General features: G+C 38.4%; 1 pseudogene; it reads left to right on the top strand.

The window, feature by feature from the left end:
- The first annotated feature begins 3,230 nt into the window (after positions 1 to 3,230).
- LOC738071 (prohibitin 1-like) lies at positions 3,231 to 4,095 on the top strand (annotated as a pseudogene).
- The last annotated feature ends 21,256 nt before the right edge of the window (positions 4,096 to 25,351 follow it).

Raw genomic sequence — 25,351 nt, 5'->3', positions numbered from 1 at the left:
AAAATAGTTAATGTTTGACTTTGAATAGGGAAATAATCATTGGAACTGTATAATTTAACTACAGAATTATTTCATATGCTACTTTTCCTGTCAGTTAAAATCAGTCAGAATTAGAAAAAGTGAGCATATAAAGTTTTTAAGTCCATATATTTACCAATCCCATTTCCACAGAAGAGTCAATTAATTCAACAAATTTTGCTGAACAATGATTATACTTTATGATGATAATAATTTATTGAGCACTTTGTGTGGGCCAGACATTGTGCTAAACTGTTATATGTCATTTTATCCTCTCAACAATCTTATGAGTTACTATAATCTCCATTTTACTTTTCAGGAAACTGACATTTGTGACTTACCCAAGTTCATGACATTAATAAATTATGGAAAAAGGATTTGAATGTAGGTCTGTGTGACAACAAACCCCAATCTCTTAACCACTACTGAACGATTTTTGCCCTAGAAGTTAGATGCTATGGGAGTCATAAACCAAGTCTAAGATTATAAAATGTAGCTTCTTTTCTTCAAGGAACTATAACCTCACTGTGGCGATACATGCATAGTAGAGTACTTAGTCAAGTGCAGGACAATGAAGAGCAACCTATATTTGTTAAGTGCTAAGGGAATACCTAGTAAAATAAGTGTTTTTTTTTAGCATGTTCAGTAGGTGATTCAGATTTCCCATTGAAAGGGAAAATCTGTCAAACTGCCTCAATTCAAATAGTCAAAGAGAAAGGCCAGTGTAATCAATCTAGTAGCAGTGTTCATCTACAGCATCAGTCGGCCTGAAATATCATCATTGATCAAGGAATGTCTTACAACAGTGACCACTGGGCTCCCAACATATGGTTCCCACACATCTGTTTCAATAGTAAAAGTTTCAGAAGCAGCTCGAGTTACTCCTGGAAACCTTACACTGAAATTTAGGTTTATTACATTATAACTTTTTCCTGCTGGTGATTTTACAACCAACTTACTGCTGTGTGAAGAAAGTGTACAGGAGCATGTATAATACCTACTATCATGGCAATTATACTGTTATTCAATTATTTCAAAATTACTTTTTTTCCTAAAAAGAGTCTTCCCCCCTGCCATGGCTATAAATATGCAATGGTTCTTATTTCTGAAGTTCATATTCCCCTGAGAGATTTGTGTTTACTGATTCCCTAGGGTTAGTATATAAAAATCCCAAAAGGCCACGTGATGAATTCTAAAGAATGAAGCTGCTAAGACAATGGCTAATGAAGGCATTAGTATTCCTCTCATTGGAGTATCAAATCCTGATATGAGTAATGCCATATTGAAGAGAGAGCTTTAAAACTGTAATTGAACTAAATCTTTTGACAGATAATTGTAATGATGTTATGCTTCAATGACTTTCAAGTATAGTTTGCAAATTACCTTTTTCACTTTATTCCCTTCCTCCCTTAAAGTACCAGATATGTCAGGTTTCTGGTTCATGCTAATTTTTAATAGTACCTATATGGCAAACTCTTGACTCTAGAAACCAAAACACATTTAACTTATGGATACATTTGGACACAGTTAATAGACCCAATCTAAAATATCAGCTAGTTTCAAATAGCACACAATTATAATCATTTCTTGTTACATTTTTGCAATCAGAGAAAATTTTGATATCTTCACAAGGTTTTCATATATGTATATATATGTATTAAATCAGACACGTACATACATATATACAGAGAAAGGCAGTTCTTTAGTCAACACACATTTATCTCTATCTCTTACATTTTATAATTCTATAGTAATTTGCAATGAAGTCTGGTATTCACATAGAGATGGCCCTGAGGTCCTATCAGCTATTCAATCAGAAAACAGAGATGCAATAATGTTAACTAGATTCTATCTACTATGGAGGGAAATTTGGCTCTCAAACTCAAATTTGGAAAGGACCTCAATAGTTACCTAGTCCAACTTTCAACCAATCAAGAAATCCTTTTTACAGCATTCCTATATCTAGCCTATTCTCAAGCACTTCTGTCATTTGAAAATAACTGCATAAAGTGGCAGCCAAGTCTGTTGCTAGCCCTAACCATTAGAATCAGAGGTAGAAATAAAGAGACACAGAGACTGAAACCAACATAGCCAAAGGCACACAAGTAAGAAAACAGAGATAGCAAAAGATAGAGTCAGGTGGATAGGACACAGAAAGGGAGGGAAAAAAATCGTAGAGGAGAAAGGGAAAAAACATGAAGAAGCAGAGAGAGAAAAAATTAGAAGTGGAGACTCAAAAAGTTGACATAGCAAAAAAGGGGAATAGATAAGAGGAATAGTGAGTGATGAACCATTGAGAGACAGCAGAAGGGACTATCTCAGGAGAGAATGCAAGGAGAAGCAAGTATAAAGAAAAAAACTGGCATAAGTAACTATAGGGTTTCTTTTTGATTTCTGTAGTGATCATAGTCCCCAGCTTTGGGCTCCATACATAGTCCACAAAAATGAAAATTTCATTTCACAGCCTCCCTAGCAGCTGGATATGGAAAGGTATTGAGTTCTGATCATTAAGATATAATCTTGAGTTCTGACCATTAAGATAAAATCAAAAGTGTTATGTGTTACAGGGACTAGTCTTTTTCAGGGTTTCTCCAGCCAGGAAACCTAGAAGTAGTAGGTATAAGGTGTTACAAGCAGTTTAGACAAAAAGTCTTCAATCACACTCATTGATTGATCAATGAGTCTTACTCAATTTTTGATGTGGTGTCTAAATCCCTCATCATCTAACATTTTCTGCCATCAATAAAAGTGTTTGTCAATAGTCTTCTCAAAATTTAATGTACACATTCATATTCTGTTTATGACATTATAAATTAGGACAGCACTTTACAAGGCAATTTGTTAGTATTTGGCAAAAATTAAAGTGCTCAAGAATTGCTTTTGTATGAATCTATACTACAGCAATCCAAATGATTATGCATAAAAATATATGCACATACAAGGATGATCAATGCAGTATGCATTGTGATGGTGAAAATCTGATAACAGACTAAACACCTTGTCATGGGTAGGGGTGATACATTCATAAATGGAATACTATACAACCATTAAAGAGACTGAGATAAAGAGGTATGGATAGACATGGGTAGATCTACAAGATATATGAAAAATAGATATGATTCCACATATAATGGAAAAATCTATGTATGTATGCATGCCTAAGAATGTGTGTGTATGTGTATGGAAATCTGTAGGAAGAGGTTTGGATGTGTGGCTGGGGAATTCATGTGGAGGTCAGAGTGGAAGCAGGTGTGAGAGGGTCCAGCAGAAGAAAACATGGCTGCCAAAGTGTTTGTGTCCATTGGCAAGTTTGGCCTGGCCTTAGCTGTTGTAGGAAGCATGCTGAACTCTGCCTTATATAATGTGGATGCTGGTCACAGAGCTGTCATCTTTGACCGATTCTGTGGAGTACAGGACATTGTGGTAGGGGAAGGGACTCACTTTCCTATCCCATGGGTACAGAAACCAATTATCTTTGACTGCCATTCTCGACCACTTAATGTACCAGTCATCACTGGTAGCAAAGACTTACAGAATGTCAACATCACACTGTACATCCTCTCCTGGCCTGTCGCTAGCCAGCTTCCTTGCATCTTCACCAGCATCAGAGAGGACTATGATGAGCGTGTGCTGCCATCCATCACTACCAAGATCCTCAAGTCGATGGTGTCTCACTTTGATGCTGGAGAACTAATCACCCAGAGAGAGCTGCTCTCCAGGCAGGTGAGTGACAATCTTACGGAGTGAGCAGCCACCTTTGGGCTCATCCTGGACGATGTGTCCTTGACACATCCAACCTTCGGGAAGGAGTTCACAGAAGCAGTGGAAGCCAAAGAGGTGGATCAGCAGGAAGCAGAGAGGGCCAGATTTGTGGTGGAAAAGGCTGAGCAGCAGAAAATAGCAGCCATCATCTCTGCTGAGGTTGACTCCATGGCAGCCAAGCTGATCCCCAACTCACTCGCCACTGCAGGGGACGGCCTGATCGAGCTGAGCGTGCTGGAAGCTGCAGAGGACATCACATACCAGCTCTCAGCTCTGAGAACATCACCTACCTGCCTCCTCCAGCTGTCCCAGTGAGGGCCCACCCTGCCTGCACCTCTGCAGGCTGACTAGGCCACAGCCCTGATGATTCTTAACACCACCTTCCTTCTGCCCCTATCCCAGAAATCACTGTGAAATTTCATCATTGGCTTAAAGTGAAGGAAATAAAGGTAAAATCACTTCAGATCTCTTAAAAAAAAAAAAAGTTTGGAATTTTTGACACTACTATAATCCTTAGGAGGGGAGTGGATAAAGTCTAAGGTTGAAGGGTAATTTTCACTTTTTACTCAATATAGTAATGGTGATCATTAACTCTGTTCTCAAAATACTTAACACCTCTTTGCCTTCGGTCACATGATATGACCGCACTTCCTGGCCCCGTTGTGATTGATGGAGTGATGCATCTGGTTCTGGCCAATTATTTGTGACCAGAAGTCATTGCTCACAGTTGCATGTCACTTCCAGGCCAGAGCATTTATTTGTCAATGTGACGCCTTCCACAGCTATCTTTCCTTCTGCCACAGTGACTGGTAATATTTATGATGGTGGTTGCTCCATCACCCTGGGCCACAGAATGAAGAGTCACAGAGCAGAGCTTCTAGCCAACACATTACATAAGTGAAAAATAAAACTTTGTTTTTACAAACCACCAAGAGTTGGGGATTATTACAATAGCATAATCTAAATTATTCCGACTGATACCATTGAAATGTTTAAATTTTAAACTAAATAGTATACTTTCTGCATATATTGTAAAATTAATATGATACCTACAACAGCATACAACATTCTCTATGTAGAAAATACAAAGTGCAATGAGCCTATTATGTACCATGATCTAGATTCAATATCATCATCAAAATTTAACTATTTCAAGGGCAGAGGCTATGCTTTTTTTTTTTTGCATCCCCAGCACCATTGACTAGAACACAGTAGGTATGCAATCCATTCTTCTTGAATATTAAATGGATTTTAAAATGTTTATCCTAAACCTATAGATTTATATTAATCCCTATGAAATGTCATTATGTTAGTTTTATTCTATTATTCCAAATCATGAAGACCATTTCAAAGCATAAGGCTTTTATTCATTTTATTAACTCTCCCACCTACTTTTGTGTCATCTGAATATTTCATAAGCTTGCTTTCTCTGCCTTCAATCAAGTCAATAATTTTTAAAATTCTGAATAAGATATGACGTATAACAGAGATCTGTGGCCTACCACCATAGATCTCTCTACATGTCAGCATTAATCCATTAATCTGGTTGACCAATTTGGTATGAATCATTTAACTATACTAAAATCCATTTAACTAGACCATATTGGCACATCTTGTCATGAGAGTTCATGCATGTGATAGACTAGGCTTTCATAGTGATATATCATTCTAACAGTTTTACCAAAGGAAAATAATAACTTTGTTTAGTCTGATTTGCTCCTAAGATCCATTAATTTATTTATTCAATAAATTTAATGTATGCCTATGATAGGAATACAATGGGAACATGATAGGTATTGTATCTACTTTTTGTGTGATCACAATCTAGTAGAAAAGAAAAAAACACAGACAACAACAATGAAGTATTTTAAATGTAAAAAGAGGAGAAATATGGAGTGTTTTGAAAGGAAAGAGAGAAGAAATCAAACTCATGTTTATGAGAAGACAAAGGTGTCTGGAGAAAGTGACTTCTAAGTTGAAACCTAGAGTGCGATAGGAAAGATCGTTCTAAAAAGAGGTAATAGCCTGGACAAAGGCCTGGAGCTGAGAGGGCATGGAATGTTCATTGAAGTAGAATGAGTTCAATATGGCAGAATCACAGAGTGTTATTAATAGATAGGAGGAATAGAGACAGTTGACACTGGTGAGGTGATCAGGGGTTAAGATCATGTACAGATTGAGTTGCCTATAGTACATCTAAGAATAGATGTTAGTGAAAAATTGAGGATACTAATAGAAGTTAAGGAAACAGAATTGGTATAAATATTTTGTAGTCTTAAGCTCAGAGATGGTACTTCATGTCACAGGAGTAGCTGAACTACCAAAAGATAGAGGCAAAATAAGAAGGTAGCGAAGGATAAAGTACTGAGAAACACCAACATTTGAGTTGGGAAGGTTCAGAGTAGCCTACAAAAGAGACTGAGAAAAAGGTAACAAGAAAGGTACAAGGAAAACCAGGAGGAACACCAAGGGAATAGCATATTTCAAGAATGACAACTATGTTAAACGCTGGGTGATCAAGTGAGTCAGAGGCTCAAAAGTGTCCTTTATATTTAGCCAAGTAAAAAGGCTGTTAACCAAAAGAAGATTGTCAGAAACAGATCAGTGGTGTAGCGGGGTTAGGATCAGACTGTATAGATTGAAGAGTAAACTGAAGGTAAGGAAGTAGAACACTGAGTGGAGACAATATTCACAAAGATTAGCTGTGATAGGAAAGAGAGAGATAGGGTAAGCATATGGCAGAAGGTTAGAGAATAATTTTTTTAATTGATGTTTGCCTCATGATTAGACTGAATTTACTGGTTTGGGGGAATACCATCAGACTTTTTTTTCTTTAGTGAATAGGAGGGACTTGAACAAGCTCTAAATGATTAGGGAAAGAAGCCAGAAAAGGGGGAATGGTCGAAAAGAAAGAAAACACAGGGTTATTGTATGGAGTAAGGACACTTAAAAAAACAGATTAAAAAAAGGTTTCTGGAGCTCAAGTGGAAGAATTTGACATACACGGGAGGATTTTCTGATCTTCAGTTGAAAATGGGAGGAAGGCAGAAATTACAGATGATGGTGCAGGTAAGTGTTTTATGGTGGGGAGTTGCCATCTTGTGGCTTCTACATTTTCTGTGAAACAGCTGGCAAGTTTATCTGTAGACAAGGAAGAGTTGGAGGTTTGAGGAGGCATATATCTTCTCAATAGTTAAGTAGTTCATTCTAGGATTTTTTTAGCATTGAATGTTAAGTTCACTGATTCAAATTTCTGGAGGCCAAGTTTTTGTTTTTGCTTTGTTTCCAATTGAGTCATTAAATACATCTAATATTCTTTATTTGCATTTTTTCTATGACTTTAATATGTATACATATGTAACTAACCTGCACATTGTGCACATGTACCCTAAAACTTAAAGTATAACAATAATAAAATAAACTTTAAAAAAAATGTTTTCAACAAGAATTGCGTGGCAATAGCTGAAAGGGCATCTTCTCTGTTTACCACCATGCCAAAAAACTTTTCTAACCCCTTTAATCCTTACACTTTCCCTTTTCCACACTCCAGCTAACTGAGGTTTTATAGTATTTTAAGAAGTGGACCAACCTCATTACCCTTGTGTAAAATACAGAGAAACGGAGGCTTAGTGAGCTAAGTAATTTTACTACAGCAATGAATCAATTGGAGGCAAATCAATTAATTCACATTTTATAAAGTTTCTTTCCTGTCTATTAGGGATCATTAATATTAATGATTTAATATTTTCTCCTCACTGATCAATAACCATAATACTCTGAAGTTACACTTAGGCAAAAGAAAAGTGCAAGTATCTCTCTCCCCTCCCTCCATTTTCAGAATTGAGTAAAATTTATCCTGCTGCCCTACAACTCATATTCAGCACAAATCAGGAAACCAGGAATCTGCTGCCTCCTTCAATTGGGCACTCCTACTTCACTTCTTTGTGAAAAAAATGATATTTTCCCCTTTAAAGCTTCTGTTTTAACCTCTTTAAGGCCCCAGGTAGCAAATGGTTCACCACACATAATTGTTTTTGAAAATGAACCAATGGGAGAAAGTTAAAAAACTAATCCTCAGTGATATGTATTTTAATTTAGTCTTCTAGGGATTAACTCAATAAATGAACAGTAGGTCTTTTTATAATAATAGCCATAATCATAACGATTACTAGCCTGGATATCTTATTTCCAGATCACTGGTGTTCACATATCTTTTCAATACAGGCATAAAAGTCCATGCAAATATGTAACTACACCCTGGAATCATACTAATTGTTTCTTAAAGCCTTCAAAAAATTTACCTCTTTCTCCCAACTGATATCCTATTTTTTGATCCCCCTTTTGCTGATCAACATTGGTAGCATCTATCAAACTAGCAATGGTTTAAAAGTAACAACCTAACTCAATGTTAGAAAGCCTACAGCAAAACACTCTCATATACTGGCAATGAGAATATAAATTGTCATTCATTTTTCTGGAGAACAAATTAGCTGTTAAGTTTATATAATAACCTTTAAAAATTACCTATCTCAGAAAATACAGTCAGACTCATGTACACGGATGTTATTCTAACATTCCTAATAACAAAACTAAAAGATACCTGAAAATACAGCAAGGGTTATGTCAGTTACAGTGTGTCTCTATGATGGAACATGATTCTATCTTAATGCAAAATTTCAGGCAAAAACAAAATTCAAACCTTTTTACCCAGTATATCTTAAGAAAATAATCCAGCCAGGTGTAGTGGCTCATGCCTGTAATCCCAGCACTTTGGGAGGCCGACGTGGGCAGACCACAAGATCAGGAGTTTGAGGCCAGCCTGGCCAACATAGTGAAACCCTGTCTCTACTAAAAAATACAAAAAATTAGCTGGGCGTGGTGGCGGGTGCCTGTAATTCCAGCTACTCAGGAGGCTGAGGCAGAAAAATTGCTTGGACCTGGGAGGTGGAGGTTGCAGTGAGCCGAGATCGTGCCATTGGACTCCAGCCTGGGCAACAAGAGTAAAACTCCGTCAAAAAAAAAAAGAAAAGAATGCCAAATGTAACTAAAGATTTATGCACTATTATGTCCATCTCAACAATACTTACACTACCAAAGTTGAAAATAATGTAAATGTCCAATAATAGATTGTTAAATAAATTATGGCATACCCATATGGTGGAATTTTACACCATCATTAACAATTAAGGGAGGAGCTTCAAGATGGCTGATTAGAAGCATTTCATGTCCTCTTCCTCCACTTAGAAGAACGAAAATAGTGTATGGACAGTCACACTTAAAATACATTATCCAAGAGAGAATACTGGAATTCAACAGAGAAGTGACAAGAAACATCAAAAGTGGAGAAAGGAGAGGGAGAGAAGTAGGCTGCCTGGCCAGGATTGAGTGGCAGCTGGGAGTGACTTTCCAAATGAGGGAAAGGGTAAATGAGAGACTTCCAGTGACCCATATCCACACTGTGGAATCATGCAGTCTTGGCTATGGGAGAACCCCTTGACCCCCCCCCAAACCCTGAAACTAACATATGGAGCTGCCAGGAGACCACGGGAGGGAAGTGTTCCAGGGAGTGAGTCTGTGCTGGGTGCCACACCATTTCTGAGACCTAAGCAGCTACAAAAAGGCATCATTTTCAAGCATAGTTTTTGGCAGAATGAACACAGTCCTGGAGCCCAACAGCACTGGAACTGGGGCATTATGGAAACTTGGGCTATCAGGCTGTCAGTGCTGTGACTGAGGAGCAAGCTGGGAGCATTCCACAACCAGGACTAATAAGGCATGCAGGTGTGGGCTGCAGCTGCCAGTCTTGGGAAGTGAGCACTGCTGGGATAAAGAATGGGATGTGGGTAAGGCATCAGTTTCCACTGGGACTTGGTTGCCAGCTGAGTGGGGACTCCTGCATCTGGGGTGGGGGCATGATCTAGACATAGGCTACTACTGGCAAGTCTGGGAGCCAAGCCCCAGTGGGACCAGAATATAAAAGGAATACACATTCTTCACCCACCAGCCCAGGTTATAGCCACTAAAGACGGTCCCACCCTCTCCAGTGGCAGGGACTCGGCACAGCCGCTATCATCCCTCACCTGAGCACTCCACCTGGGGACTGAGGATCACTACACCTCTACTCACCACAGGTGGTACCATCTCTCACCATTAGGGGGCCTAAGCAGCAGCTTACCCAGCCTAGTTTTGCCATTCCCAACCCCAAGGCAGAGTACGTAGCCTGGGATCCTGGGGATTACCCAACACAGTCTACCACGGTGGGCACCTGAGCACTCCTCCCAAAGGCATAATATTGGGCCTAAACTCCTAGCCACTACCACCTCAGCTGGCATCTACCTGCAAGTGCCACCTGCAGGCCTGAAGTGTAACCAACCCAGCCCACCACAGCCACTACCAACATCAATGTACACCTCTTGGGAGACAAAGAATCATCACATCACTGCTACTGACATTACCCATGCCTTGTCTGTGGCTCAGGGGCCTAAGAACCCACCTACCCAGTCACTGCTGACACAGCTGGCATCTGAGCAAGCCACCTGAAGGCCCAAGAACTGACCTGCCAAAAATTGTCAACACAGATGCCAGCATACACAGCCATGGGGCCCAAGGACAGGCATACTTGGCCTGCCACTGCCACCACCAGGGCCTGAAGACTGGCCCATTTGTCATCTCAGTCCCCAGCACAACTTCACCACAGTCTCCATTAACAATCATACCCTAAGCTACTAAGGAAATCACAGGCATTACCGATGCTATATAGCAGAAGAAATCATATGGAGATTACTACACTACTGCATGAACTCAGATCAAAGCCAAAGAGTCCTCCCCAACCAGCATCATAGATACATCTTCAGGAAAAAGTACTCCCCTATGAAAGCAAATTCAAAAAGAATTGGAAGAAGTGACTATTATACCAGATGTACATACATCAACATAAGGACAAAAGGAACACAAAAAAGCAAGGAAATATGACACCTACAAAGAAACATAATTATTCTCCAGCAACAGATTCCAATGAAAAAGAAATTTATGAAATCATGGAAAAATAATTTTAAATAATGATATTAAAGGACCTTAGTGAGGTACAATACAACTCAGATACACAATACAAAGAAATCCAAAAACCAATTCAGGATATGAATGAGAACTTTACCAAAGAGATACATATCATAAAAAGGAACCAGTCAGAAATTCTGGAACTGAAGAATTCAACACATGAAATAAAAAATACAGTTGAAAGCTTCAATAATAGACTAGGTCAAGCAGCAGAAATAATTTCAGAAGTTGAATACAGGTGTTTTGAAATAGCCCAGTCAGATAAAAATAAAGAAAAAGGAATTTAAAAGAATGAACACAGCCTACATGACATATGGGATACAACAAAGCAACCAAATGTTTGAATTTTCAGTGTTCCCAAAAGGTGAAAAAAAAGAAAGATAGAAAACCTATTTAACAAAATAATAGCTGAAAACTTCCAAAGTCTAGGAAGGGATTTAGACATCCAGATACAGGAAGCTCAGCTATCCCGTCAGATACAATTCAAAAAGGTCTTCTCCATAGCACATTATAGTGAAACTGCCAAAACTCAAAGAAAAGGGGAGAATTCTAAAAACAACAAAATAAAAGCATCTAGTCATTTATAAGAAAATTCCCCCATTAGACTAAGAGCAGATTTAGCGAATGGGATGACATATTCAAAGTGCTGAAAGAAAAAAACTGTCAGCGAAGAATAACATGTCCAGCAAAAGTATCCTTCATAAATGAAGGAGAAATAAAGTCTCTCCCAGACAAGTAAATTCTGGGTAAATTCATTACCATTAGATGAAACCCACAAGAAATACTTAAGGGAGTCCTAAACCCGGGAACAAAAGGACTTTTACCATCATGAAGACACATGAAAGTATAAAACTCACTGGTAAAGCAATCACACAAAGAATGAAAAGAAAGGATGCAAATGGTACAACTACAGAAATCTACCAAACCACAATGCCAAAAAATAACAGAAAAATAAAAGAACAAAGAATATATAAAACAACCTGAAAACAATTAACAATGTGACAGGAGAAAAGCCTCACAGATCAATAATAATCTTGAATATAAAATAATGAAGCTTTCCAGTTAAATGATATAGAATAGTTAAATGGGCTTTTTAAATAATCCAACTATATGCTTCCTACAAGAAACTCACCTTATCAGTAAAGATGCACATAGACTGAAAGTAAAGGAATGGAAAAAGACATTCCACAAAAATGGAAATAAAAAGCCATGTACTACTGACATAACTTATGTCATGCCTGCTATTCAGGGGCCTAAGAACCCACCCACCCAGTCCACTGCTGGCAGGAGTAGCCATACTTATATCAAACAGACTTGAAATCAAAAGTAGTTAAAAAAAAGACAAAAAAGTTCATTATATAATGACAAAGGTATCAATCTAGCAAGAAAATATAACTATTATGAACATGTATAGACCTAACATTGGGGTACCCAGATTCATAAAGCAAATATTACTAAATCTAAAAAGAAAGATAGACTGCAATGAAGAGTGGGGGACTTCAACATCCCATTCTCAGCATTAGACCTAACAGCTAAACAGAAAAACCAGAGAAACATTATATTTAAACTGGACTTTGGACCAAATTGACCTAATATACATTTATAGAACATTCTGTCCAGCAACTTCAGAATACATATTCTTTTCCATAGTACATGAAACATTCTCCAGAATAGACCATATGTTAGGCCACAAAAAAAAATCTCAACAAATTGTTTTTAAAAGTGAAATTATATCAAGTATCTTCTCAGAACACAATGGAATAAAACCAGAAATCAATACAAACAAGAACTTTGGAAACTATACAAATACATGGATATTAAACCACATGCTCCTGAATGATTATTGGGTAGATGAAGAAATTAAGATGTAAATCAAAAAATGTCTTGAAATAAATGAAAATGGAAACACATCATCCTAAAACTTGTGGGATACAGCAAATGTAATGCTAAGAAGTTTATAGCAATAAATGCCTACATTGAAAAAGTAGAAAGCTTTCAAATAAATAATTTAATAGTGCACCTCAAGTAACTAGAAAAGAAAGTACAAACCAAACTCAAAATCAGCAGAAAAAAATAAAGATCAGAGCAGAACTAAATGAAATAGAGACTACAAGAATAATACCAAGGATACAGGACCAATAGAATGAAAAGTTGGCTTTTTTGAAAAGATAAAATTAATAAGCCACTAGCTGGACTAACCAACAAAAAAGATAGAACACCCAATGAATAAAATCAGAAATGAAAAAAAAAAACATTTCAACTGATACCACAGAAATACAAAAGATGATCAGAGACTATTAAGAATACCTATATGCTAACAAACTGGAAAACCTGGAGAAAATTGATAAGTTCCTGGACACATGCAACTTACCAAGATTGAATCAGGAAGAAACAGAAAATGAGAATAGACCAATAATGGGTAATGAGATTGAATCAGTAATAAAAATTCTCCCAAAAAAGAAACATCCAAGACCAGATGGCTTTACTGCCAAGTTCTACCAAACTTCTAAAGAAAACCACCAATTATCCTGAAATGATTCCAACAAAATTAAAGAGGAAGGAATACTCCCTAACTCATTCCACAAGGCCAGCATTACTCTGATACCAAAACCATATAATCACACACACAGACACACAGACACACACACACACACACAGACACACACATGCGCACACACACACACACACACAAAAAAAAACTACAGGCCAATATCCCTGAGGAACATAGATGCAGAAGTCCTCAACGAAATGATAGTAAATGGAATCCAATAACACATCAAGAAGATAATACATCATCGTCAAGTGAGATTTATTCCAGGGTTGCAAGGATGGTTCAGCATACACAAATCAATAAGGGTGATATAGCACATGAAGGAAAAAAACATACAATCATCTCAATAGATGCAGACAAAGCATTTGATAAAATTCAACATCCCTTCATGACAAAAAAAAATCTCTCAACAAACCAGGTACAGAAGAAACATACCTCAACATAATAAAGGCTATATATCAAAAGTTCACAGCTAACATTATATTGAATGGGGAAAAACTGTAAGTCTTCCTCTGGGAACTGGAACAAGGATGCCCACTTTCACCACTCCTATTCAAGATGGTACTGGAAGTACTAGCCAGAACAGTCAGGTAAGAGAAAGAAATAAAAATGCATCCAAATTGGAACAGAGGAAGTCAAATAGTCCCTCTTTGCTGATGCTATGATCTAGAAAAAACTAAAGACTCTACCAAAAAACTATTAGATCTGATAAATAAATTCAGTAAAGTTGCAGAATACAAAATCAGTGTACAAAAATCAGCAATGTTTCTATACACCAATCATGATCCAGCCAAGAAAGAAACAAAAATGTTAGTTCCACTTACAATAGCTACAAAAAAAAAAAAACCCAAACTACCTAGGAACAAATTTAACCTATGAGGTGGAGGATTGCTACAAGGAAAACTATAAAACACTAATGAGATGGGTGGAGCCAAGATGGCCGAATAGGAACAGCTCCAGTCTACAGCTCCCAGAGTGAGCGACGCAGAAGAGGGGAGATTTCTACATTTCCAACTGAGGTACCGGGTTCATCTCACTGGGGAGTGTCAGAAAGTGGGTGCAGGACAGTGGGTGCAGCACACTGAGCGTGAGCCAAAGCAGGGCGAGGCATTGCCTCACCTGGGAAGCACAAGGGGTCAGTGAATTCCCTTTCCTAGTCAAAGAAAGGGGTGACAGACGGTACCTGGAAAATCGGGTCACTACCACCCTAATACTGTGCTTTTCCAATGGTCTTAGCAAACGGCACACCAGGAGATTATATCCCATGCATGGCTTGGAGGGTCCTACGCCCACGAAGCCTCACTCATTGCTAGCACAGCAGTCTGAAATCAAACTGCAAGGTGGCAGCAAGGCTGGGGGAGGGGTGCCCGCCATTGCCAAGGCTTGAGTAGGCAAACAAAGTGGCCAGGAAGCTTGAACTGGGTGGAGTCCACCGCAGCTCAAGGAGACCTGCCTGCATCTGTAGACTCCACCTCTGGGGGCAGGGCATTGCAAAACAAAATGCAGCAGAAACCTCTGCAGACTTAAATGTCCCTGTCTGGCAGCTTTGAAGAGAGTAGTGGTTCTCCCAGCACGCAGCTGGAGATCTGAGAATGGACAGACTGCCTCCTCAAGTGGGTCCCTGACCCCTGAGTAGCCTAACTGGGAGGCACCCTCCAGTAGGGGCAGACTGACACCTCACATGCCCGGGTACTCCTCTGAGACAAAACTTCCAGAGGAACGACCAGGCAGCAACATTTGCTGTTCACCAATATCCACTGTTCTGCAGCCTCTGCTGCTGATACCCAGGCAAACAGGGTCTGGAGTGGACCTCCAGAAAATTCCAACAGACTTGCAGCTGAGGGTCCTGAATGTTAGAAGGAAAACTAACAAACAGAAAGGATATCCACACCAAAACCCCATCTGTACATCACCATCATCAAAGACCAAAGGTAGATAAAAACACAAAGTTGGGGAAAAAACAGAGCAGAAAAACTGGAAACTCTAAAAATCAGAGTGCCTCTCCTCCTCCAAAGGAACGCAGCTCCTCACCAGCAATGGAACAAAGCTGGACGGAGAATGACTTTGACGAGTTGAGAGAAGAAGGCTTCAGACGATCAAACTACTCCGAGCTAAAGGAGGCAGTTCGAACCCATGGCAAAGAAGTTAAAAACCTTGAAAAAAAACTTAGATGAACAGCTAACTAGAATAACCAATGCAGAGAAGTCCTTAAAGGATCTGATGGAGCTGAAAACCACGGAACGAGAACTACATGACAAATGCACAAGCCTCAGTAGCCGATGCGATCAACTGGAAGAAAGGGTATCAGTGATGGAAGATCAAATGAATGAAATGAAGTGAGAAGAGAAGTTTAGAGAAAAAAGAATAAAAAGAAACAAACAAAGCCTCCAAGAAACATGGAACTATGTGAAAAGATTAAATCTACGTCTGATTGGTGTACCTGAAAGTGACAGGGAGAATGGAACCAAGTTGGAAAACACTCTTCAGGATATTATCCAGGAGAACTTCCCCAATCTAGCAAGGCAGGCCAACGTTCAGACTCAGGAAATACAGAGAACGCCACAAAGATACTCCTCGAGAAGAGCAACTCCAAGACACATAATTGTCAGATTCACCAAAGTTGAAATGAAGGAAAAAATGTTAAGGGCAGCCAGAGAGAAAGGTCAGGTTGCCCACAAAGGGAAGCCCATCAGACTAACAGCAGATCTCTCAGCAGAAACTCTATAAGCCAGAAGAGAGTGGGGGCCAATATTCAACATTCTTAAAGAAAAGAATTTTCAACCCAGAATTTCATATCCAGCCAAAGTAAGCTTCATAAGTGAAGGAGAAATAAAATCCTTTACAGACAAGCAAATGCTAAGAGATTTTGTCACCACCAGGCCTGCCCTAAAAGAGCTCCTGAAGAAAGCACTAAACATGGAAAGGAACAGCCGGTACCAGCCACTGCAAAAACATGCCAAATTGTAAAGACCATCAAGGCTAGGAAGAAACTGCATCAACTAATGAGCAAAATAACCAGCTAACATCATAAGGACAGGATCAAATTCACAAATAATAATATTAACCTTAAATGTAAATGGGCTAAATGCTCCAATTAAAAGACACAGACTGGCAAATTGGATAGAGTCAAGACCCATCAGTGGGCTGTATTTAGGAAATCCATCTCATGTGCAGGGACACACATAGACTCAAAATAAAGGGATGGAGGAAGATCTACCAAGCAAATGGAAAACAAAAAAAGGCAGGGGTTGCAATCCCAGGCTCTGATAAAACAGACTTTAAACCAACAAAGATCAAAAGAGACAAAGAAGGCCATTCCATAATGGTAAAGGGATCAATTCAACAAGAAGAGCTAACTATCCTACATATATATGCACCCAGCACAGGAGCACCCAGATTCATAAAACAAGTCCTTAGAGACCTACAAAGAGACATAGACTCCCGCACAACAATAATGGGAGACTTTAACACCCCACTGTCAACATTAGACAGATCAAAGAGACAGAAAGTTAACAAGGATATCCAGGAATTGAACTCAGCTCTGCACCAAGTGGACCTAATAGACATCTACAGAACTCTCCACCCCAAATCAACAGAATATACATTCTTTTCAGCACCACACCGCACTTATTCCAAAATGGACCACATAGTTGGAAGTAAACCACTCCTCAGCAAATGTAAAAGAACAGAAATTATAACAAACTGTCTCTCAGACCACAGTGCAATCAAACTAGAACTCAGGATTAAGAAACTCACTCAAAACTGCTCAACTACATGGAAACTGAACAACCTGCTCCTGAATGACTACTGGGTACATAACGAAATGAAGGCAGTAATAAAGATGTTCTTTGAAACCAACGAGAACAAAGACACAACATACCAGAATCTCTGGGACACATTCAAAGCAGTGTGTAGAGGGAAATTTATAGCACTAAATGCCCACAAGAGAAAGCAGGAAAGATCTAAAATTGACACCCTAACATCACAATTAAAAGAACTAGAAAAGCAAGAGCAAACACATTCAAAAGCTAGCAGAAGGCAAGAAATAACTAAGACCAGAGCAGAACTGAAGGAAATAGAGACACAAAAAAAACCCTTCAAAAAAATCAATGAATCCAGGAGCTGGTTTTTTGAAACTATCAACACAATTGATAGACCACTAGCAAGACTAATAAAGAAGAAAAGAGAGAAGAATCAAATAGACGCAATAAAAAATGATAAAGGGGATATCACCACCGATCCCACAGAAATACAAGCTACCATCAGAGAATACTATAAACACCTCTATGCAAATAAACTAGAAAATCTACAAGAAATAGATAAATTCCTTGACACATACACCCTCCCAAGACTAAACCAGGAAGAAGCTGAATCTCTGAACAGACAAATAACAGGCTCTGAAATTGAGGCAATAATTAACAGCTTACCAACCAAAAAAAGTCCAGGACCTGATGGATTCACAGCTGAATTCTACCAGAGGGACAAGGAGGAGCTGGTACCATTCCTTCTGAAACTGTTTCAATCAATAGAAAAAGAGGGAATCCTCCCTAACTCATTTTATGAGGCCAGCATCATCCTGATACCAAAGCCTGGCAGAGAGACAACAAAAAAAGAGAATTTTAGACCAATATCCCTGATGAACATCGATGCAAAAATCCTCAATAACATACTGGCAAACCTAATCCAGCAGCACATCAAAATCTTATCCACCATGATCAAGTGCACTTCATCCCTGGGATGCAAGGCTGGTTCAACATACACAAATCAATAAACATAATACAGCATATAAACAGAACAAAAGACAAAAACCATATGATTATCTCACTAGATGCAGAAAAGGCCTTTGACAAAATTCAACAACCCTTCATGCTAAAAACTCTCAATAAATTAGGTATTGATGGGACGTATCTCAAAATAATAAGAGCTATCTATGACAAACCCACAGTCAATATCATACTGAATGGGCAAAAACTGGAAGCATTCCCTTTGAAAACGGGCACAAGACCGGGATGCCCTCTCTCACCACTCCTATTCAACATAGTGTTGGAAGTTCTGGCAAGGGCATTCAGGCAGGAGAAGGAAATAAAGGGTATTCAAATAGGAAAAGAGGAAGTCAAATTGTCCCTGTTTGCAGATGACATGATTGTATATCTAGAAAACCCCATTGTCTCAGCCCAAAATCTCCTTAAGCTGATAGGCAACTTCAGCAAAGTCTCAGGATACAAAATCAATGTGCAAAAATCACAAGCATTCTTATACACCAATAACAGACAAACAGAGACCCAAATCATGAGTGAACTCCCATTCACAATTGCTTCAAAGAGAATAAAATACCTAGGAATCCAACTTACAAGGGATGTGAAGGACCATTTCAAGGAGAACTACAAACCACTGCTCAAGGAAATAAAAGAGGATACAAAGAAATGGAAGAACATTCCATGCTCATGGGTAGGAAGAATCAATATCGTGAAAATGGCCACACTGTCCAAGGTAATTTATAGATTCAATGCCATCCCCATCAAGCTACCAATGACTTTCTTCACAGAATTGGAAAAACTACTTTAAAGTTCATATGGAACCAAAAAAGAGCCTGCATCGCCAAGTCAATCCTAAGCCAAAAGAACAAAGCTGGAGGCATCGAGCTACCTGACTTCAAACTATACTACAAGGCTATGGTAACCAAACAGCATGGTACTGGTACCAAAACAGAGATATAGACCAATGGAACAGAACAGAGACCTCAGAAAGAATGCCGCATATCTACAACCATCTGATCTTTGACAAACCTGACAAAAACAAGAAATGGGGAAACAATCCCCTATTTAATAAATGGTGCTGGGAAAACTGACTAGCCATATGTAGAAAGCTGAAACTGGATCCCTTCCTTACACCTTATACAAAAATTAATTCATGATGGATTAAAGACTTAAATGTTAGACCTAAAACCATAAAAACCCTAGAAGAAAACCTAGGCAATACCATTCAGGACATAGGCATGGGCAAGGACTTCATGTCTAAAACACCAAAAGCAATGGCAACAAAAGCCAAAATTGACAAATGGGATCTAATTAAACTAAAGAGCTTCTGCACAGCAAAAGAAACTACCATCAGAGTGAACAGGCAACCTACAGAATGGGAGAAAACTTTTGTAATCTACTCATCTGACAAAGGGTCAGAATATCCAGAATCTACAATGAACTCAAACAAATTTACAACAAAAAAACAAACAACCCCATCAACAAATGGGCAAAGGATATGAACAGACACTTCGCAAAAGAAGACATTTATACAGCCAAAAGACACATGAAAAAATGCTCATCATCACTGGCCATCAGAGAAATGCAAATCAAAACCACAATGAGATACCATCTCACACCAGTTAGAATGGCGATCATTAAAAAGTCAGGAAACAACAGGTGCTGGAGAGGATGTGGAGAAATAGGAACACCTTTACACTGTTGGTGGGACTGTAAACTAGTTCAACCATTGTGGAAGTCAGTGTGGCAATTCCTCAGGTATCTAGAACTAGAAATACCATTTGACCCAGCCATCCCATTACTGGGTATATACCCAAAGGATTATAAATCATGCTTCTGTAAAGACACATGCACACGTATGTTTATTTTGGCACTATTCACAATAGGAAAGACTGGGAACAAAGCCAAATGTCCAACAATGATAGACTGGATCAAGAAAATGTGGCACATATACACCATGGAATACTATGCAGCCATAAAAAAGGATGAGTTCATGTTCTTTCTAGGGACATGGATGAAACTGGAAACCATCATTCTCAGCAAACTATCACAAGGACAAAAAACCAAACACCGCATATTCTCACTCATAGGTGGGAATTGAAGAATGAGAACACATGGACACAGGTAGGGGAACATCACACACTGGGGCCTGTTGTGGGGTGTGGGAGGGGGGTAGGATAGCATTAGGAGATATACCTAATGTTAAATGACGAGTTACTGGGTCCAGCACACCAACATGGCACATGTATACATATGTAACTAACCTGCACGTTGTGCACATGTACCCTAAAACTTAAAGTATAATAAAAAAAAAGAAGCTTGAAAAAAAAACACTAATGAATGAGACAAACAAATGAAACAATATTCTATGCTCATGCATAGGAATAATTAACATTGTTAAAATGACCACAGTACCCAAAGCAATCTACAGATTTGATGCAATGCCTATCAAAATACCAATGTCATTTTTACTGAAATAGAAAACACAATCCTACAATTTGCATGAAACCAAAAAATGGCCTGAATAGCCACAGCAATCTTAAATAAAAAGAACAAAGTGGCCAGGCATAGTGGCTCAGGCCTGTAATCCCAGTACTTTGGGAGGCCAAGGCAGGTGGATTGCCTGAGGTCAGAAGTTCGAGACCAGTCTGGCCAACATGGTGAAACCCCATCTCTACTGAAAAAAAAAAATACAAAAAAATCAGCCTGCCGGGCGCAGTGGCCCACACCTATAATCCCAGCACTTTGGGAGGCCGAGGCAGGTTAATCATTAGGTCAGGAGTTCGAGAGCAGCTTGACCAACATGGTGAAAGTCCGTCTCTACTAAAAATACAAAAAATTAGCTGGGCATAGTGGTGGGCGCCTGTAATCTCAGCTACTCAGGAGGCTGAGGCAGGAGAATCGCTTGAACCCAGGAGGCGGAGATTGCAGTGAGCCGAGATTGCGCCACTGTACTCCAGCCCTGGTGACAGAGTGAGACTACGTCTCAAAAAAAAAAAAAAAAATTATCCAGGTGTGGTGGCATGCACCTGTAATCCCAGCTACTCTGGAGGCTGAGGCAGGGGAATTGCTTGAACCAGGGAGGTGGAGGTTGCAGTGAGCCGAGATCACACCACTGCACTCCAGCCTGGGTGACAGAGCGAGATTCCATCTCAAAAACAAACAAACAAAAAAAAGAACAAGGCTTGAGGCATCACACTACCTGATTTCAAAATATATTACAACACTATAGTAACCAAAATAGCATGTTATTGGTATAAAAACAGACACATAGACCAATGAAATGGAATACAGAACCCAGAAGTAAATTCATATATTTACAGTCAACTTATTGTCAATAAAGGCTCTAAGAACACACATTGGGGAAAGGACACTCTTCAATATATGGTGCTGGGAAAATTGGATAACCATATGCAGAAGAATGAAACTGGATCCCTATCTCTCACCATATATAAAGATCAACTCAAAATGGATTAAAGACTTAAATGTAAAATCCCAAACAATAAAACTACTGGAATAAAACAGAGGAAACACTTCAAGACATTGGCCTAGGAAAAGAATTTATGGCTAAGACCTCAAAAGTATAAGCAACAAAAACAAAAATAGACAAATGAAACCATTATAAACTAAAAAGCTTCTGGACAGCAAAGGAAACAAGAAACAGAGTGAAGGGACAACCCGTCAAATGGGAGAAAATATTTACAAACTATTCCCTAACAAGAGACTAATATGCAGAATACACAAGGAGCTCAAACAATTCAACCTCACAAAGAAAGAAACAATCTCATTAAAAATAGGCAAAAGCTCTAAATAGACATTTCTCAAAAGAAGACATACAAATAGCCAACAGGTATATGAAAAAAACTGCTCAACACCATTAATCATCATGGAAATGCAAATCAAAACCACAATGAGATATCATCTTACTCCAGTCAGAATGGTTATTATTAAAATGACAAAAGTGAAATTTACCCTTCAACCAGAGACTTTAACCACTCCCCTCCTAAGAGTTATAGTAATGTTAAAAATTCCAAACCTTTTTCTATAGATTTCCATACAGATATACACACATTCTTATGCATGCATAGATAGATTTTTCCATTATATGTGGAATCATATCTGTTTTTCATATATCTTGTAGATCTACCCATTTCTATCCCTACCCGTCTATCTCCATCTCTTTAATGGTTGTATAGTATTCCATAGCATGAATGTACCACCACCACCCATGAAAATGTATTTAGTCTGTTACCAGATTTTCACCATCACAACGCATACTGCATTGGCTATCCTTGTATGTGCACATATTTTTATGCATAACCATTTGGATTGCTGTAGTATAGATTCATACAAAAAGAATTCCTGGTGAGGACGCAGAGAAAACAGAACTCTTATACCCTTGGTGGGAACATAAATTACTACAGCCACTGTGGAAAACAGTATGGAGATTTCTCAAATATCTAAAAATAAAACTACCATACAATCCAGCCATCCACTACTGGGTGTTTATCCACAGGAAAAGGAATCAGTACACTAAATAGATACCTGGACCTCCATATTTATTGCAGCTTTATTCCCAAAGAAAAAGTGTTATATATACTCAATGGAATACTATTCAGCCATAAAAAAAGAATAAAATAATGTTATTTGCAGCAACATGGATGGAATGTGAGGTCATTAAGTTAAATAAGCCAGGCACAGAAATACAAACATTGCATGTCCTCACTCATATGTGGAAGTTAAAAAAGTTCATCTTACTGAGGTAGGGAGTAGAATGATAGATACCAGAGGCTAGGAAGGGTGGGTGTTAGGGGAGGGGGAACGGAGAGAGGTTGGTTAATGGGAACAGATATATAGCTAGATGAAAAAATGAGTTATAATATTCTATAGCAGAGTAGGGTGACTATAATTAACAACAATATATTATATATTTCAAAATAGCCAGAAAGGAGAACTTGAAATGTTCCCAACACAGAGAAATGATGAATACTTGAGGGATGGATACCCTAAATATCCTGACTTGATCATTACATATTCTATGCATGTAACAAAATATCACATGTACCCCATACATATGTAAAAATATTATGTATCATGAAAAGTAAATAAATATAAAATTATTTAGTTATATCCTTTAAATCATTGAAGTATATGTAAATTTCATCTTAACGTTATTTAAAATTGGTCAAATAAGTAATTTAACATCATAATAGATCAGTTGATAGATTTTTTTTTCTTTTCAATGATATGTTCACACATCAAAATCACAGTTCTAGATTATATACCAAGTGTGTTATTCCTTTTAGACATACCAGGCAGGTTGAGCAATTACTGGTCACATTCAACCCAGAGTCTTTTTGGTTTAAACCTCCTCTATCACCAGGCTCCCTTTTCAGATCCCTTTGGTTTTAGGTACCATAAAACATCTTGAAATGTACCAGATCATCATAGTCTTTACCACATCAGCCTTATGTTCCCTCATTGACACATGGGAATATGTGGGGAGGGGGTCCTTTTTCACAACAGGAATAGATAGCCTTAAAGTTGAATTACCAAAATCTTTATACTTAGGGAAGTGATTAAGGATAAGCAAAAGCAACTGTTGTCTGTGGTCTTTGTTAACATAATTATTTGGTGTTAAAATAGAAACATAGATTGATTTTTTTATTTTATTATTATTATACTTTAAGTTTTAGGGTACATGTGCACAATGTGCAGGTTTGTTACATATGTATACATGTGCCATGTTGGTGTGCTGCACCCATTAACTCGTCATTTACATTAGGTATATCTCCTAATGCTTTCCCTCCCCCCTCCCCCCACCCCACAACAGTCCCCGGAGTGTGATATTCCCCTTCCTGTGTCCATGTGGAAATCATCATTCTCAGCAAACTATCGCAAGGACAAAAAACCAAACACTGCATGTTCTTACTCATAGGTGGGAATTGAACAATGAGATTGATGTTTTAAAGAGACAAATTCAAGCCAATGCTTCCCTCAATAAAATTAAAATCAGTTCTCGACTGTCCAACCCAGTTGAGCAAAGATATCCTGGTGGCTCATGCCTGTAATCCCAGCACTTTAGAAGGCCGAGGCGGGCGGATCACGAGGTCAGGAGATGGAGACCATCCTGGCCAAAATGGTGAAACCACGTCTCTACTAAAAATACAAAAATTAACCGGGTGTGGTGGTGCGTGCCTGTAGTCTCAGCTACTCAGGAGGCTGAGGCAGGAGAACTGCTTGAACCTGGGAGGCAGAGGCTACAGAGCTGAGATTGCACCACTGCACTCCAGCCTGGGCGACAGAGTGAGACTCTGTCTCAAAAAAAAAAAAAAAAGTTATCTACAAAACACTACAATTGGAACAAAGATTCAGTAAAAGAATGATCTGGTCCAATTGAGCTTAATCAATTGCATTACCTATATAACAACAAACTGGTAGAAACTGATATGTCATCTGCAATTAAAACATTACTTTTTTTTATGAGTTATAGCCTAAAGATACACTTTACAGATAGAAAAGTTGGCAGGATTTTTTATTGAGCACACTGATCAATAAAATATGGTAGGTATTTCCTACCATATTTCCCTATTCCTTAAATAAACTTTAATAAAACAGCCAAGTTCTGGGCACGTATTACTACTTGGTGACCATCAATGCAGAATTATTTTTATAAGGAATTATTAATCCCAAATATTTTCAACTCTATATTTCGTATTTATCTGGGGCTACCAAAGGACTGTTAGGACATTGGTAAAATAAAAAACAAACCATCTGGTCATCTCACTTTGAAGTCAAATACCGAATTATGCCTCAGGGTCATAAAAGTCTGACACGCACAAACACACACACACACACACACACACACGCATGAGACAGTCACAACCCAGATATCTCTTAATTTAGTCAATAAATACTGAGAATCAATATATATACTTAGCAGGTACTAAAAATACAGTACTGTGAGGAAGACAGACATGATCCTTGCCCTCATGAAACTAACATTCATTGGGAGAGACACACATTAAACAATAAATTATTTAATCATAATTATAGTAAGCATGAGAAGGAGATATACATTGTAATCAGAGACCCAATCTAGCACTTAGAATCATATCTGATGCATAGTAATAAGCAAATGCTAGTTATTATCATCATCTAACTTCCACAGTATAATATTGAGTAAAATATTGTCAGTTTACAGATA

Source organism: Pan troglodytes, chromosome X (assembly GCF_028858775.2).
Source record: "Pan troglodytes isolate AG18354 chromosome X, NHGRI_mPanTro3-v2.0_pri, whole genome shotgun sequence".
Classification (NCBI taxonomy): domain Eukaryota; kingdom Metazoa; phylum Chordata; class Mammalia; order Primates; family Hominidae; genus Pan; species Pan troglodytes.
This window is presented reverse-complemented; position numbering and strand designations above follow the sequence as displayed.